The sequence below is a fragment of the Tenrec ecaudatus genome, chromosome 17, assembly GCF_050624435.1.
Source record: "Tenrec ecaudatus isolate mTenEca1 chromosome 17, mTenEca1.hap1, whole genome shotgun sequence".
Classification (NCBI taxonomy): Eukaryota; Metazoa; Chordata; class Mammalia; order Afrosoricida; family Tenrecidae; genus Tenrec; species Tenrec ecaudatus.
This window is the reverse complement of record NC_134546.1, coordinates 33,834,280-33,851,118: the sequence shown is the minus strand read 5'-3', so window position 1 is coordinate 33,851,118 and position 16,839 is coordinate 33,834,280. Positions and strand designations below refer to the sequence as shown.

At 45.0% G+C, this 16,839-nt stretch overlaps 1 long non-coding RNA gene across 2 annotated transcripts in view; it reads left to right on the top strand.

Annotated features, from left to right (window-relative positions):
* Positions 1 to 1,428: 1,428 nt before the first annotated feature.
* LOC142431111 (uncharacterized) overlaps positions 1,429 to 16,839 on the top strand; it is an 84,055-nt gene continuing 68,644 nt past the window's right edge. For both annotated transcript variants that reach the window (XR_012780681.1, XR_012780682.1), the window contains exons 1-2: positions 1,429 to 1,513; positions 15,902 to 16,047. This is a non-coding gene — a long non-coding RNA (uncharacterized LOC142431111). The remainder of the gene's footprint in view (positions 1,514 to 15,901; positions 16,048 to 16,839) is intronic.

The following is a 16,839-nucleotide window of genomic DNA, read 5'->3' as shown; positions in this document are numbered from 1 at the left end:
GATATAAAGTTCTCTCTTATACACATGAGTGTCTCTGAATTTGTTTCTCAACCCAGACTAACACATAAGAACACAAAAGAATATGTATGGATTGTGATAAGAGTTGTATGAGCTCCTAATAAAATGTTTAAAAAGAACACAAAAGAAAGCCTCTATTTTCAAGCAAGGTCATATCCGTACATACCTGGGTTGGGATGTCAACATAACTTTTGGTAGGACACAGTTCAATCCACCGTAGATCTCATTGCAATGTTTGGGATTAGTCTGTAAGATTCTTGACATATTTTCAACCTTAATATTGCTGAATAATTTACCTGAGAATTTAAATTGTAATGTCATACTCACTCAACATTTTGCTTCCCTAAACTGAAATGGCTGAATTCGCCATCACGGTTGGGGGGTGGGGGTGGGGAGGGATAATAGCAAAACAAATTAGTGCCTTGCTGAAATGAAGGATGGAGAATATACATTTCAGAAGATGCATGTTCAACAAATTTTGAATGGTGGTGTTTCTTTTTAATTTTACCCATCTAAACATTCCCAACTCATCAAGACACAGAGTCTTTGGTAATCTGCCAACTTTGGTCATAGAAAAAAACCACAGTTTTCAACCTGGATGCCGTGAAAGTTCTCTTTGCCAAAGCACGAGGGAAGAGCATGTTACAATTCACAGTGTTTAGCCTGGTTTATAGCTTAAATATTTAGACATAAGATGTGTTCGGTGAGTCTGATGCTGGGCTTGATGTTCAGGTGGGTGTGCTTAGAGCAGGGAGGCAAAAGGCTGGGAGTGACACCTGGAGGGAAGGCAAGGGAGTGAATTTGGAATTGCACTGAGATCCTCCATATCAGACAGTGGTGCAAACCTGAAGCTTCTTTCTGCTAAAACAACAGCTCTCCACCTTGGTTGCTCATTAGCATCACTGGGCAGCTGACACAGTGCTTATGTCCACGCCCTCTCTTCCTAGAGCCTGAATTAGTGTTCTAGGCTGAGGTCTGAGCACCAGCATTTTAGAAACAAACCTTCCTTAGGTGATTCGGACATGCTTCCAGGACTGAGCTCAGTAGCTGGGGAACCCTGGTGGCAGATGCATTGATCTGCTAAGCACAAAACCAGCAGCTCAAAACCACTAGCTGCTCTTCAGGAGAAAGATGAGGATTTCTACTCCCATAAAGAGGTACAGTATTGAATGGAAATCACTATGAGATGGAATCATCAGCATCTTGGCTGGCAAATAACGTCCTGACAGAGTTAGAAAGAGCTTTACTCTCAGGTTAAGCCGTGGTCAGATTTTGGTTAACTTATGTCAGGCCTGGGCCAAGGTTGAGACAAAAATAAAACTGAACAAAACCTATCAGTAGAGAAGCAACAAGTGGATTTTGGGTTCATTCATTCATCCATCATTTATAGCTCTTCCTCTTCTTTTTTTAGGAGCCTGGGATACAGAAAGGGATAAAACACTATTTCCCAAAGGTGGAGAATCAATGCTGACCCATGGTGACCCACGTGTGCCAGGTAAGAATGGTTCCCTAGGATTGCCAATAGTTGACCTTCTGGAAGTCCATTGCCAGCTCTTTCTTTTAAGATGCCTCTGAGGGGACTTGAACCTCCAATATATGGTTAAGAGCTGAAAGCATTCACCACCTGGATCACCCAGCCCAGACAGAGACGTCAAAGGGGGAATATGTGTTTTAACCCCCCCCCCCAATAAATCACTACCAATATTATGATGAAAGCACATATGTGTACTATAGGGGTACCATTTCATGCGGGAAGGAAGGATGGATGGATGAGGCAAATCTAAGTTGAGTCTGGAAGGCCCTGGGCCATCAGGGGGCTGCTGGGTCAAGGACCAGGAGTTTGGAGTGAGCATTCTTGAAGTGGGCCCCCGAGTGTCTCTGAGTACAAGAGTGGGGCTATGATGTGGGGGCCTTTGCTAGCATGATCAACTGACTTCTCTCGGTTTTGAAAATACTGTTTATCTTTTAAATTGTTTCAAAGATATAACACGTTTGCTCATTCAAGATCTGTCACGTGTGTAGCTTTGTGACACAAACAACAATCATGCTGCGCAGCCCTCTTCCATACTGATCGCCAAATTGCCATGCAATCTGTGGAACACTCTGCACCTGCCTGCTCTCCTGTGCAGGGCCGGGGTGTTCCTCTCTGCTCTTCTCCAGCATTCGTGTATGTGTTGCCCAAATGGGCAAGCGGAAACGCTATCAACAGGACCTGCGAGCGTGTTCTGAGCAGCGTCTTACATCTTCAACCTGGGGTTTGCAGAAGGACTCTGAAATGTTTGAGGCCCCTGAGGTGGGAATCGATTTCCATAACCTTACCTTCCCGGCAGTGCAAAGGTTAAGCACCTGACTGGTAAACAGAGAGTTTGGTGGTTCAAACCCACCCAGTGACTCTCGGTCATCTGCATCTCTAAAGATGATCCACTTCCATTTAGTCCATTCTGACTCACAGCGGCCCCTCGTGGAGTTCTTGAGGCTGTGTAGATCTTTACCAAAGCAGAGAGCCTCATCTTTCTCCTGGGAAGTAGGTGGTGGGTTTGAACTATGAACCTTGCAGTTGGCCTCCATAGCTTACCTGGCAGTGCCATTGGGTCCTCAGAAACTGTATGGGACCAATGGCTCACTATGAGTTGGAATTGACCTGCGGCCACACAACTTTCATTGCCTCCAGTGAGGGTGATAGAGCCACCCCCTTAGCCCACAACTCCCCCCCCCACCCATCACCTTCCATGCTTCCCACTAGCAAGCACTGTTCTGTGTCCTCCCAGAATCTCATGTGATGCACTACCCTCAGGATGGACCCCCCGCCCCCCATCCACTGCCATCTGGTTGATTTCACTCATAGGTTTCTTAGACGATAAATCTTTAAAAAATACTTTTATTGGCGGCTCTTACATCTCTTATCACAATCTATACATTCCTCCAGTGTGAAGCACATTTGCACATGTGCTGTCATCATTTTCAAAGCATTCTCTTCCCACTTGAGCCCCTGATATCAGCTCCACATTTTTTCCCCTCCCTCCCTCGCCAACCCTCCCTCATGAACCCTTGGTAAGTTATAGATTATTATTTTCATATCTTACATTATCCTCTGTCACCCCTCACCCACTTTTCCATTATTTGTCCCCCTGGGAGGGGGTTCTAGATTGATCCTTGTGATTGAGTCCCCCTCTCTCCCCCACCCTCCCCTAATCCTCCTGGTATCTCTACTCCCATTGTTGGTTCTGAGGAGCTTATCTATCCTGGATTCCCTGTGTTGTGGGCTCTTATCTGTAGCAGTGTGCATGATCTGGTCTAATCCAATTTGCAAGGTAGACTTGAAGTCATGATCGTGGGGGTGAAGGAAGCACCAAAGAACTAGAGGAAAGTTGTGTGTTTCATAGGTGCTGTATTGCACCCTGACTGGCTCTTCTCATCCCTGTGACCACTCTGTGAGGGGAGATTGTACATCTTTATGGGAGCAGAAAGCCTCCTCTTTCCCTTTGGAGCGGCTGGTAGGTTCGAGCTGGTGATTTGGAATATCAGCTCCTGCCACCTTATTTTATGACTAACCAGGGAACCGTGAGCCGCTTTCAGGCTTGGCATCTGCAGTACATTTCTGTTACAAGAAAAGTACGGGGTCCGGAAAAGGGCACCTTGGTTCAGAGTGTGATGCTTTGAATTCTGATCTGAGGGACGTCAGAAAGGTCATGGGAAATGCCACGATCTTTTCACGCCATTCTCCCAGGAGCTTGTGAAGAAGGCCCCTCCTGGATGCAGAGTGGGGACGTGGAAGGGGTGCAACGTTCCTTTGGTGACCTTGTATCTTCAGTCCCAGCTGATAGTCACAGAATGAATGAACGAGAAGTCCAGGAGAGAAAAGCAAAGAGGTCATGGGAGAAATATTAAACATGAGAATGATTACTTTAAAAAGATCTAACACGAATGATTCTTCATGCTCATTTTAAGGAGAGTTCACTCAAGAACTCCAAAGTCACTGCCATCGAGTCCAAAGAACCGCCCCTGGGGGGTTATGAGACCGTGACTCTTGGTGGGAGCAGAGCCCTTCATCTTTCTCTCGTGGAGTGGCTGGTGGTCTCGAACTGCTGACCTTGTGGTTAGCAGCCCAATGAGTCACCGCTCCGCCAGCAGGGCCTTAGCAGGGAGAAGAAACATATGAGCAAGCAGAAGCAGTTAGTGGCTCTAATTTTTTCTTTCTTATTACTTTCGAGCAAGCAAATGTTTAAGATACATTTGATGACAAAGAACAGTGGGTAAACTACTTGTGATTTATTTCCGAGTTATTGTCTTGCGAGTTACTCAGTAAGGTAGTTAAAGCCTATCATTAGTTACACTTACTGCTATGAGTGGGAATTGGCTTGATAGCAGTGGGTTTGGTTGCCTATCTAATTCTACCTTCTTAATATTTAGTATTTTATAGTTCCTACTATTAGAGATTAAAGTTCTATGGCCATTTTTGGATTGATGGTGTTTCGTTTGGGGTTTTTTTTTGTTTGTTTGTTCAAAGTGTGGGAAATTTTTTATTATGGTGTTTGTGTTAGTCTGAGTACTTTAGAGACACGAGTTCACAGAAATGCATGTATAAGGAAGAGTTTTATGTAAAGGTTAACTGCTTATCAAGAAAACCTCCCAACCCAGTGCTGTGCAAGCCCACAAGTACAATATTAACCCACTAACCCACATGTCCAACACCAATCCACAAAGTCCTCCTCCACCTCACAAAACAGACACAATGATGCTGACTGCAGGAAGAAAACCGAGTCAGTGAATGTATAATCATCTCAGCACTGGCAGATGTCTCCACATGGCTGCTCCAGCACCCAGGGCTGCATTGGGGTAGGTCCATGTGGCTTCTCCTTAGGGATGTCTTGCCGGAAGTCAGCCTTGCAAGCTGAAGCAGGGAACTGGCTAAGGCAGCTGCACCCTAGTGTGACTATCACAAAGCTAGAGCCCCGAGACCTAGAAAGGTGAGGCTCACAGAGCCATTTATCCCTCTGCCCTTCAATTAACCCCACATGTGTTTATCAGTGTTTAATGAATAATTTCTGATTTAAAAAATACAGATTTTATTTGCCCACAAAAGTTCAATACCTTGATTTATAAATTACTTTTCATTCTAATGACACATTATTTGAGTGATTGTAAGTTAAGGAATCAGAAATAGCATATTGATTAACATCTTGCTTTACAATCTACCAAAAAATAGGAGTGATTAATTACATAGCTCTACATCACTTTGATTTTGACTTAGCTGCTTCTATATAAGTCAAACGAACTCCCAAAAATCTAAATTTCCAAGTAATTGGTGAAAATATGTGCAGGTAGCATGCTGAGATGTAATTATTGTCTAATAAAAGATAGTTTATTGGCAAAAATATATTGAGATTACCAGTATTTTACTTTAAAAAGGTGGTTCTAAGTGAAGGCATGAACGGCACAGTTGTCCGCCATCTGAGTAGTCTTATAAGAAATAGATTTGCTTCACTTTTTTGGAAAAGGAAAAAGAAATTACTTTTTCCAGACAGCTGTTTCTTAATTCTTTTACTCTCAACTATATTGAAGGAGAACTTTTTTGAGCTGTCGGCTGTGGATCATTTAAATGATTCTGGATGAATATCACTGTGATGTTTGGCATGTAACTCAGGAGCAGCTAAAATAAATGACATTCTAATAACAAAACTCCTTCCAGTTTTATCTACCCCCTGTGGGGACAAGTTTCTCAGCATTCACTTCTAATAAAATGAAAATAGGAATAGAATGGGAAATTCTATATTCGTGGCAATGGACATGTGGAATAAGTGGAAGAAAATAAGGCTCACTCATAAAAATACATTTCTAATAAAAATAGGCTTTTTATATACTAACACATTACTATACTAGTGATTATTATTATAATATCACTATGGTCATTATAAATGTAACATTCTATAACAACAATTATGATATTTTATAAAAATAATAAAGTAACAACTTATAATTAGAAATATAAATATTGTAATGTACTACAATAACAATTTTAACATGCTACTATATTAATTTTCATATAAGGATTACTTTTCATATACAAATGTCTGATCCATTATTTCTAATGATAAATAAGACAAAATATCTTTAATTCTTAGCCTTAAGATCACAAGAATTTTTAAAAACTAGAGTCGAGTTGTCTGTTTTTGCGAAAGTATGATATGGTGGCGAGGAAAAGCTTTTCAACCATAAAAATACTCCATTGGGGTAAAATTCTATGAGAGACGTAGAATGGAAATACAAGCTCACGCACAAAAAAGGATGATAACACTTTTCTATTAGATACGAGTGCAAAATTGAGTTTTAAAAGCTCTTGAGAGGCCATCTAAGGTGTAACTGCTGGTCTCTTCCTGTCCCAAGGAAAGATGAGTGGAGACAATTGAAGATCCATGGAAACAATCAGTCCAATGGACCAATGGGTCACGTGAACTGTCGCTCTCCATGACCCTGGAGAACTAGATGGTGCCCTGCTTGCCACTACCACCAGCTCTGGAAGCAAACATATAAGAAGATCCTGGAAAGAAAAGGAGAAGGGTAGAACAAAACTCACAATCATGCCAAAGTCCAGACTTCCTGGTCAGGTGGAGCTTGGTGGCCCCTGGAATATAGTCCTTACTCACTTTCAGATCTGAAAATGAACTCACCCCCAAAGCTACATTTTCAGCCAAGCACTAGACAGGCCCATAAGAAGAACCAGGGCACTAGACAGGTATGCACACCTTAGAACAATCTACCATTTGAGATCAAAAGGGGATTATTTACCCCCAGGACAAAGTTCGGAAAGGTTAGCCAAGTGAGAGGAATGCAAATCGCAATCACAGGAAGTGGGATAATTGATGAAGTGGGATAATTGATGAAGTGGGTTAATTGATGACTCAATGAGGGGATTGCACAAAATGAGATGAAACAAAATGTGTATGATTTGTTGAATGGAAAACTGATGTGCTTTAAAAACTTTTACCCAATCCGCAATATAAACTTTAAAAAAAAGTAACTAAAAGCTTTTCTTTTTTTAAATAATAAAGGAAGACTTCAGGGGATACTTTGAATGTAAGGTTTATAGATTATCTCAGGGCAATCGTACCAGGAGTTCATCCAGGTTCCCTGGCTCCAGGAAGTCTGGAATCCATGATGGTTTAGAATTCATGTCTGTCTTTCCTTCTTTGGGTCAGTATTCTCCTTTGGAATCTTGGATCAAAATGTTTAGGAAAGGGAGTTGAGCATTGTCTCCTTCCGGTCTCAGAGTTATTTTGCAATTCTTTCTCACTATTTAGGGATACAATTAAGCTTATATATTAACTTTGTATCCCAAAGCCTTATTAAATGTACTATTAAAAAACACACTATTAAACTTCATCTTCAAAGAAAATGAAACATCTGTTTATAGCATTGAATTCCATGTTAGCTGCTACTTTGAGAGACACTGAAAAATGCAGTGATTTATTTCTCTTTATGAAATTAAGTTCTTAAAATGTACCTTTTAATTCTAGTAATGTGTCCACAGCTTGTTTGTATTTTCAATGTGCAGTCATACCATCTATAGAGATGTTTTTGCATCTTAAAAAACAATGAATACTAGCATCATTATTTTAAAATTTTATGTGCAGTAAAATGAATTGTTTTTGGTTAGCAGTCTGATGGTTTTGTCAAACACATGGCCAGTGAATCACCATCACAGTCAAACTACCAAAGGAAAAAAAAATCAACCACCCACAATTCATTTGTGCTGCACCTTAGTAGATTTCTAGCCCCCCACCCCCCTTTGGCAACTATTGATCTGTTGTGAATCCCTATGGTTTAGCTCTTTTCAGAACACTTTAGAAATCATACAATAGGTACCTTTGACGTCTAGCTTCATTCATTTATTCATAAACCATTGAAGATTTATTCATGCAGTAGTGGGTATCAGTAGTATGGCTTATTGGGTGTTTAAAAAAACCTTTGTTTTGCAAATAATATTCAAAGATGTTTTTAATTGTGTTTTAGAAAATACAATAGAGATACAATTGAATATTACTCTGCAAAAAACAGAACAAAATAGTGAGGAAGGTGCCAGGCAGGGGTGTTTGTCATTCTGTTATGCATAAGGCCGCCACGAGGCAGAACGGAGCTGATGGCATCTCACCCCAGCTGCATTCACTGGCAGAGTCGCGCACCCATTCACTAGGGGAGGAAACTTATAGTGTTTCTGGTTCAGGACACTACCACCTCCATCACGACTTGGGTATCGGTTTGGTTGTTCTTTTTTTCTCTTGGCGAATGTGAACACAAGTTATCGTGTTTTTTTTTTTCTTGGCTAGATATCAAGGAGCGGGATTGCTGATGTATATGGTAAATATATATTTTAACATTAAGTAGCTGCTAAACTGTTGTCCAAAGTGATGGTACTGTTTTGCATTCTTACCCAAATGTGGGTGAATTCCACGGGCTCTATGTCCTCATCAGCACTTGGAATAATCAGCTTATTCCTGCTTAATTTTAATCATTTATCTATTTGGTTTCAATATGTCCTTACTTGTTGACTAATCCTTAATATCTTAAGGGTAACTTCATGTGCTTATTAGCTATGCATGGAAATGTCTTTTCAAGTGATCTGCCCATTTTAAACATAAGTATCCTTTTATTGCTAAGTTTTCAGAATTCTTTATAGCTCATGGACAGGGCTTTTGATTGGGTTTACATGAAATCTTAGATCAACTTGGGGAGAATTAATATCATTAGAATGCTGAGTCTTCTCATTGCTGAACAGTATGACTCTCCTAATTAGGTCTTCCTTGGCATCATTCACAGGAGCCCTGGCTTTGTCATGGTTAAGTGCTTAGCCAAGAACGCAAGGCCAGTGGTTTGAATCCTGCAGCTGCTGCATGGAAGCACGGCGAGACTGTCTGTTTCTTTCTTTCTTTCTTTTTTTTTAAAATATATTATTAGGGGCTCATACAACTCTTATCACAATCCATACATATACATACATCAATTGTATAAAGCACATCCGTACATTCTTTGCCCTAATCACTCTCAGAGGCAGTCTGTTTCTGTAAAGACACAGGTTGGAAACCCGTGGGGGCAGTTCTACTCTGTCCGATAGTGGAGTTATGTCGTTATGAGGCAGTTTTGATGGGATGACAATGGTTTTTGTTGTTTGTTTGGCAAATATGCTGTCTACATGGGAAGTTTTGACATCTGGGAGGCACTAACCAAATGGAACAAATTTAAATGATTATACTCTGGGCCTCTGTTTTCTGGGGTGTCAGAACCCTCAGTAAAAGGCTCTACAGTCAGTCAAATTCTCTCTCTTTCTTTCTTGAGGACGTTTCTTTACACAAGTATCTGCTGACCCCTGCTGTTGATAGACTGCGCTACCAAGCTTTTCAATGGAAAAGAAGTATTCTCATCAGACTCTCTTTGACTGAGATGTAGCGGTCATGTAAGGTCCACGGTTCGAAAATACTAGCGGCTCCGTAGGAGAAAGGCAGGGCTTTCCACCCCGAGAACCAGCTACACTTTTGGAGACTCACAGGGCCAGTCCCAGCCTGTCTTACAGGGTTGCTCTGAGTCAGCGTGGACTCATGGCAGTGAGGAGTTTTCCTTGGTTTTTGACGGCGGTGAATTCACAACTTTCTACCACCTGGCGCCGGGAGCAGCCTGTCCTCTGGCCCTGGTGTCAGATCTCATATGGGGTGGAGGCCAAATCACACCTGAAAGTGTAAGTTAGGAGTGGCTGGCCCTCGATGTCTCCTCAAGTCCTCTAGCAACGATGCTGTGTCAGTCTGGGTGCGTCAGAGAAACAAATCCACAGAAGCTCATGCATAAGAGAGTTTTATATAAAGGGCAAGTGCACACCAAGAAAACATCCCAGCCCAGTGCTGCCCAAGCCCACAAGTCCAACATTAACCCATATGTCCTACACCAATCCACAAAGTCCTCCTCCATCTCACAAAACATACACTATGACACCAACTGCAGGAAGAAAGCTGAATCAGTGAACATGTAAGCATCTCAGCTTTTGTAGGGGTCTCCACACGGCTGCTCTAGCACCAAGGGCTTCACCGGGGTAGGTCCCATGTGGCTTCTCCTCGGAGATGTCTTGTAGGAAGTGAGTCTTGCCAACTGAAGCAGGGAACTGGCTAAGGCAGCTGCACCCTGGTCAGACCATCACAAAGCCAGAGACCCTAGAACTGGAAAGGAGAGGCTCACTGAGCCATTTATCCCTCTGCCCTTCAATTAACCCCACCTGTGTTTATCGGCCAGGTTGGCACAATAAACTAACTCCCTCAGATGCTGATTGTGCTCCCCAACCTGCACCATCAGCACCGCTGGTATGAGGTACAAATGCAAATTCTCTGCTCTCCCTCCAGGCCTACTGGCTTGTGCTCCAACCAACTGCCAGACCCCCTTACCCCCCATGTCCCCTGCTGCTCTGCATTAACGTCTGAGAGCCCTTGGCTCTAGGGACCCCAGGATGTCAGCACTGGGAGAGGGGCTCTAAAGAGCAGGCAGGAGGGCTGGTGGCTGGGGACTTGGGGTGGTGCCACCCTGCTGACTAGAATAAGGTCTCTGTCACAAAGCAGGCCCTGGGCTCATGGTGCGGGCACCTTAGGGACATGACCCTTGATAATAGACACCCGCCTCTCCGAAGTGGACAATCCTCCCAGGGGTGGTGGGGGTGGTAGTGGTGAGGTGGACTTTGGCAGCTCACCTGCCAGAGGCTAGGCTCGGAGGAAATTAGCTGCTGTGTAGAGCTTTTCATTGAGTCTACTAGAGGCTTGCGCAACAGGAGGAAGGAAGTAGGGTTCCCCCCCACCAAGAAGTGGAATTTCTTTTTATAACGTCTGGGTGGAAGGTAGCTTAACATAGTCATTACATGCTCAGGCTTAGGTGTCAGATTGCCTGCGCTGAACTCCTGGCTCTTCGGTCCAGGCAAGATACTTTTGTAAGCCACTTGGAGGACAAGCTGGAAGGATGTTCTTCTACCGGCGAAGAGAAGGGCTCTCCCTTCTTTAAACTGGGGGAAGCCCGAGTCGTAGATGATTCAAGGCTCGTGGCCCCACATGCAGACACACCAGGCTCTGTGGAGGGCTTCTCCTCGCCCGCACTCCCTCCCTGGCTCCCTCTTCATTCCTTGCTGGTGACAGCAGCCCACTAGGATCGCAGTGTCTCTTTTGAGCGTCCAGTGCCAGGATCAGTGTGGCTGACAACTCCAGCCTGGAGCTGGTCCCTGGGCAGGACAGGGGTGTGTCACCGTGCTGGTAGGCTGCTGAAACCCCCTCCTCTCACCCAGGCGCACCTGGCTCTTGGTGAACCAGGGAGACCAGAGGAACAGGCTGGGTGAGAGAACCAGCGGAGGCCAACTCCCCTGGACACCTGCTCTGTTGCTGACACTTCCTGGCACTTGTGTCTGTGGGCTGTGGGACAGCCCTGGGGCAAGGAGCCCCAGTGCAGAGAAACCTTTCTGCAGAGTCTGGAGCTGTGGAGAGAGTCCTGTGACCTCAGAGCCAGCCAGCTGCGGCTGTGGTCAGTGTCCAGGCCGGGCCGGCTCCAGACTTGGTGAGGCCCTGACATTGCTTTGCTGGAAGGCCATCTGTGTGTGTCTCCGCCGTCTCTCTCTCTCTCTCTCTCTCTCTCTCTCTCTCTCTCTCTCTCTCACACACACACACCCTCCTGTGGCGGAGCCAATCCAGGGGGCCTGACAGTGCTGTCTCAGGGGTGGGGTCACCCAATGTAGCAGAACTTCTGCAGGCTCAGAGGGGTGACATGCAGGTTTCCATCTCCAACTACCCTGTTTTCCCGAAAATAAGACAGTGCCTTATATTAAATTTTGCTCCCAACGATGCGCTAGGTCTTATTTTCAGGGACTATCTTATTTTTCCATGAAGAAGAATACGGAACACATTTGTTGTTTTATTAAAAGAGACCCCGCATTTTCTGTCTGCTCTGGCTGCACTGGGGCCAACAGTGAGCTATACGGTGGCACCCGCCTCCACTGTCCAGAGTTCAGGTAGCTTCAGGGGGCCTTATTTTCAGGGAGGTCTTATTTTCGGGGGAGTGTCTTATATTTTAGCAAGAAGCAAAACTGTAGGTAGGTCTTATTTTGGGGGTGTCTTACTTTCGGGGAAACATGGTAGTTCTTTTTCATGTCTATAGATGAGGATGAATTAGTCCCTGTCCAAGAGAACACGGCAGAAGCATGGTAGGCTTTATTGCTGACATTTTAGAAAAGTTAGGGGTAGGGTAGGGAAAGAACTTCAAAAGCAATCTCACAATTCATAGATCATCGATGCCACCATTTCAGCTTTCAGGTTTTTTAAAAGAAAGTTTTATTTCTGAAATGTTGAGCACTGCAGAGGTTTTAAAGATGGGTAGAATGAACTCCGGTACACCCACTCCTTCACTCCTTCGACCATTGTGCCGTGAAGCAGAGGGGCAATGCAAAGGAGGAAGACCTCCGTGAGCAGGATGAATCGTCAGACACAACAGTTGTGAGGACGGTGCAGGCCTGGGCAGTGCTTCCTCCTGTTGCAGCCAGGGCTGCTACGACTCGACATCGAACAGCAAGAACCACAACAGTTTGCGGCCTCCCCTTTCTCCATCCCTCTCCATTTTCCCTTTATGCAGAACGATTTCGAAAAAAGCTTCACAACCCAGAACACTCCATTCATAAATATTCACATGCATCTCCTAAAAAGACCTTTATCTTCTAACCCAACAGCATCACAACAAAGAAAATGAACAAGTAGTCCATAGTAGCATCAGATCTACGTGATTATTCAAGGTTCCCAACTTCTGCAAACATCCCTAAAATGATTTCTCTGTTTGTGTAGAACACACACACACACACACAGCCCACATATTCCATGGTCATTCAATCATGTTGTTGTTAGGTGGGTAAAGTTAGTTCTGACTCATTGTGACCTGTGTACAACAGACCCAAACTGCCCCGTCCTGGGTCATCCTCATAATTGTTCTTCTGTTGAGCCCATTGTTGCAGCCACTGTGTCAATCCATCTTGTAGAGCAGTGGTTCTCAACCTTTCTAGTGCCATGACCCTTTAATACAGTTCCTCATGTTGTGGTGATGCCCCAGCCATAAAAATTATTTTCATTGCTACTTCGTAACTGTCATTTTGCTACTGTTATGAATCGGGTGACCCCTGTGAAAGGGTCATTTGACCCCCAAAGGGGTCACGACCAACAGGTTGAGAACCACTGTAGTAGAGGGTCTTTCTCTTTGTTTTCCCTTGTGTTAGTCCAGGTAGACTAGAGAAACAGATCCATGGACACACATATGTGTATAAGAAAGAGATTTACATACAAGAGCAATTGAACATTAAGAAAACATCCCAGCCCAGTCTAGATCAGGTCCATAAGTCCGATATTAGCCCATATGTCCGATACCAATCTATAAAGTCCTCTTCAGATTCACAAAACACATGCAATGACACCGAACGTAGAAGATCACAGGTCAGTGGTTTGAAAGTCTTAGGATCCATGGGCATTGGAAACATCTCAGCTCTGGCAGGGGTCTCTGCATGGCTTTTCCAGCACCCAGGGCTGCATCATGATGGGTCCATGTGTCTTATCAGCTGCTATGTTTCCTAGGATGTGAGCAGTCTTCCCCATGCCAAGGAGGAAGTATCAAATTTCCCAGAAATTCTCAGGAGGCCATGCCCACACAGAGGCCTCATTGGCTATGATCTGATTGACAAGCTAGATCCCACCCCTACATTCTTAATCCTCAAATTGACAAATGATTATATATCCACCACATCCCTCTACCTACTACCTATGGTGTCTTTCCCCAGGGACAGATCTCTCTTGACAACATATCCAAAGCATGTGAGATGAAGCCTCACATCCTTGATTCTAAGGAGCATTCTGGCTGTTCTTCCAAGACAGGACCGTCTGTACTTTTGGCAATCCATGGTATTTTCATGATTCTTCACCAGCACCATACGTAATTCAAATGTACCGAGGTTTCTTCTGTCTTCCATAGTCAACGTCCAACTTCCACATGCATTTTGATTCATAGTGACCCAATTACCAGGCTGTACGATTTTACCAGAGTGGAGTACCATCTTTCTTTTGCAGGACTGCTGGGCTTGAGCCGCTGACCTTGTGGCTAATAGTCCCGTGCTACCCAGAGGTGCCATCAGGGATGTGTCTATATATTTTCATATCTATCTATCTATCTATCTATCTATCTATCTATCTATCTATCTATCTATCTATCTATCTATCTATCTATCTGGAATTTTATCAGGGTTCACGGATGACGTGGGGCAGTTACGCCTTTCAATCTAAAACAGCTCACCCTTGGCTTTTTTTTGGAGTGGAGGCTAGTTGTGGAGAATTCTTTCCCCATCCCTGGATCGATTAGGCTGTCTTCTCATGCTTCGATTCCGGTCAGTTTACCTGCAGAGGCGCCACTGAGAGGCTGTGCGCTTCTCACTGCATCACCCCGGGAGGCTGCTCGCGCGCCTGAATCACCTGGGAGCCTTTTCCAGAGGCAGATTCCTGGGCTTTGTTCCTGCAGTTCCAGTTTCATTCGCCTGGGGTGGCTTCGGCCCATCGATGATTTTTTCATTATTTAAAACAAATTTCACAGGGACTCCGCTTTAGACCAGGGTTGATATCCACTAGGGGACAGCCTGGGGTCTCTCTCTGACTTTGTTGCATTCTGTAGCGTTGTCCAGCTTGGGCAATTTCAAGATTCCCTCCAAGCATAATAGCGGTTCCAGAGCGCGTGCGCGGCACCGCCCAGACAGGTTCTGATTGGCTGATGTGAAATGGAGGCGGGCCCGGAAGGGGGCGGGTCCCTCCGGCTTTCCCGCCGGCCGCTCCAGCCCCGGACCACGGCGCCCTCACGTGGTCCGTCGGGGCATCGCAGCGCACGACCGCGGCTGCTCAGCGCAGCTGCTCAGTCCCGGGCCTCCGCTGGGATAGCCTTTAAAGACCTAGATTCTAATGGGCATCTGCTGGCTGAGTTAAAAGCACGGGCTCTCTGGCCAGACGGCCTGTAATCAATCCGGTCTCCCTTTTTATTAAATACGACCTCTGCAAAGGGAACATAATACTCTGCATCAGAGGATTATTGTGAGCTTTTAGTAAATTAATAGTTCACGATGAATTTTCAGTGAATAGATTATCTTAACACTGGCACCGTGCCGCCGGGCACAATGTGGTGGAGAGCGCTTATTCGGGTTAAGAAAGAGACTTCCAACAGATACCAGAGGGGAAGGGAGACAGTGGTTGGGGTGGGATGTGAAAATCATGAACAATCTACAATCTCTCAAGGGGCCAAGAGGGCTGGGGGGTGGGGAGAGGATGGAGGGGGGGAAAAAGAGCTGATCCCAAGGGCTCAATGAAAAGTAAATGTCTAGAAAAGAACGATGGGATATATGTACTAATATGTCAGATACAATTGATGTATGGATTGTAACTAGAGTTGTCAGGGCCCCCAATAAAATGATTAAAAATTAGTAATAATAAAAAGAAGAAAGAAAGACCGTTCTGGAGTCCAAAAGATCTCCAGCTCTGGGTCCTACCACAAGGTTTAATTATTGGCCTTGTGTCTGGTTTCCTCATCTATAAATGGAACTAATCGAGAGAACACTGGCAAAACACCCGATACATGACAGTCAATGAATGCGTTGGCTTCTGTTATTCAGGAGCTCCGGTGTTCGGCTGCTAGCTGCCAGGTGGGTGATTCAAAGCCCCCAGCTGCTCTTGGGCTGCCTGCTTCTGTAATGGTTCCCTCTCAGAAGCCCTCAAAGTCAGGATCAACTTGATGGCAGTGGTGTTGTCTGGTGTTATCATTATTGTCGCCACGGTTGGTTACCAGTTCCCTTTTTTTTCTTTCCTAGGCAAGATGACACCGGAGGCCCCGTTGGCCCTTCTGAAAGGGGGAATAGTTTACTCCACTTGGAACTGAGCGACCACGTTCTCATGTGTGAGGCAAAGGCACGCCCTCCTGCCCTACGTGTCCCAATGACTTCTGGAGCCGCCATTGGTAAGGGGGGAAGCACATTATGCCCATGGACCCTTTGATGCCGGGTCAGTTTATCAGAGAATCTTTCAGTGACCCCAGATTGAACAGTATTCCGAGGTCAGAACTTATGGAATAGCACATTTGAGGTGGTTGGTGGCATAGGGGGTGCTTATGCTGCTGGGGAAAGAGAGTTGAGCTGAGTCAGAGACTTACATGTCACCGATGACTCGATCACTCTCTGCGCAAGGGTCCCGGATGAAATCCTTTATACTGTCTGAGACTTGATTTTCTTAGTAGTTGTGATGGCTAGATTTTATGCTAACTTGATGTCCCTGTGTGAAGGGAGGGATAGAGTCCAATCTTCCCAACAGAACCCAGCCTAATGATCGCTCCTTGATGGGAGTGTGCCCTTTTCGTAAGAGAGACACTGGGGAGAACTGTGCTCACTCCCTCCTTCCCCTCTCCTTCCTCCTTGACTGGGTCCTGCGTCTCCCTGAGGCAGGTGGCCCACGTGGGCTCCTGGCTCTGGGAGCCAGTGGTGTCTGCCACGTTCCTGCTGACCTTGGATCCATGCAACTGTGCACCCACCTGGCCTGTCATCTTCCAGCATCCCACTTCACCTCTCTGCGTCTTCTGCTGGTAGCAGCGTGAGTCTGGGGGGAAGCTCCTGCTATCACCTTATCTATGGACTTGCGTGGACTGGTCAGGGCTGGGCTGCTTTCTTGATAGAAGATTCTTTCTTGGTAGAAAGTTCTTTCTTTTTTTTTTTTAGAAAGTTCTTTCTTACACCTCTATGAGTGTCACTGGTTTTGT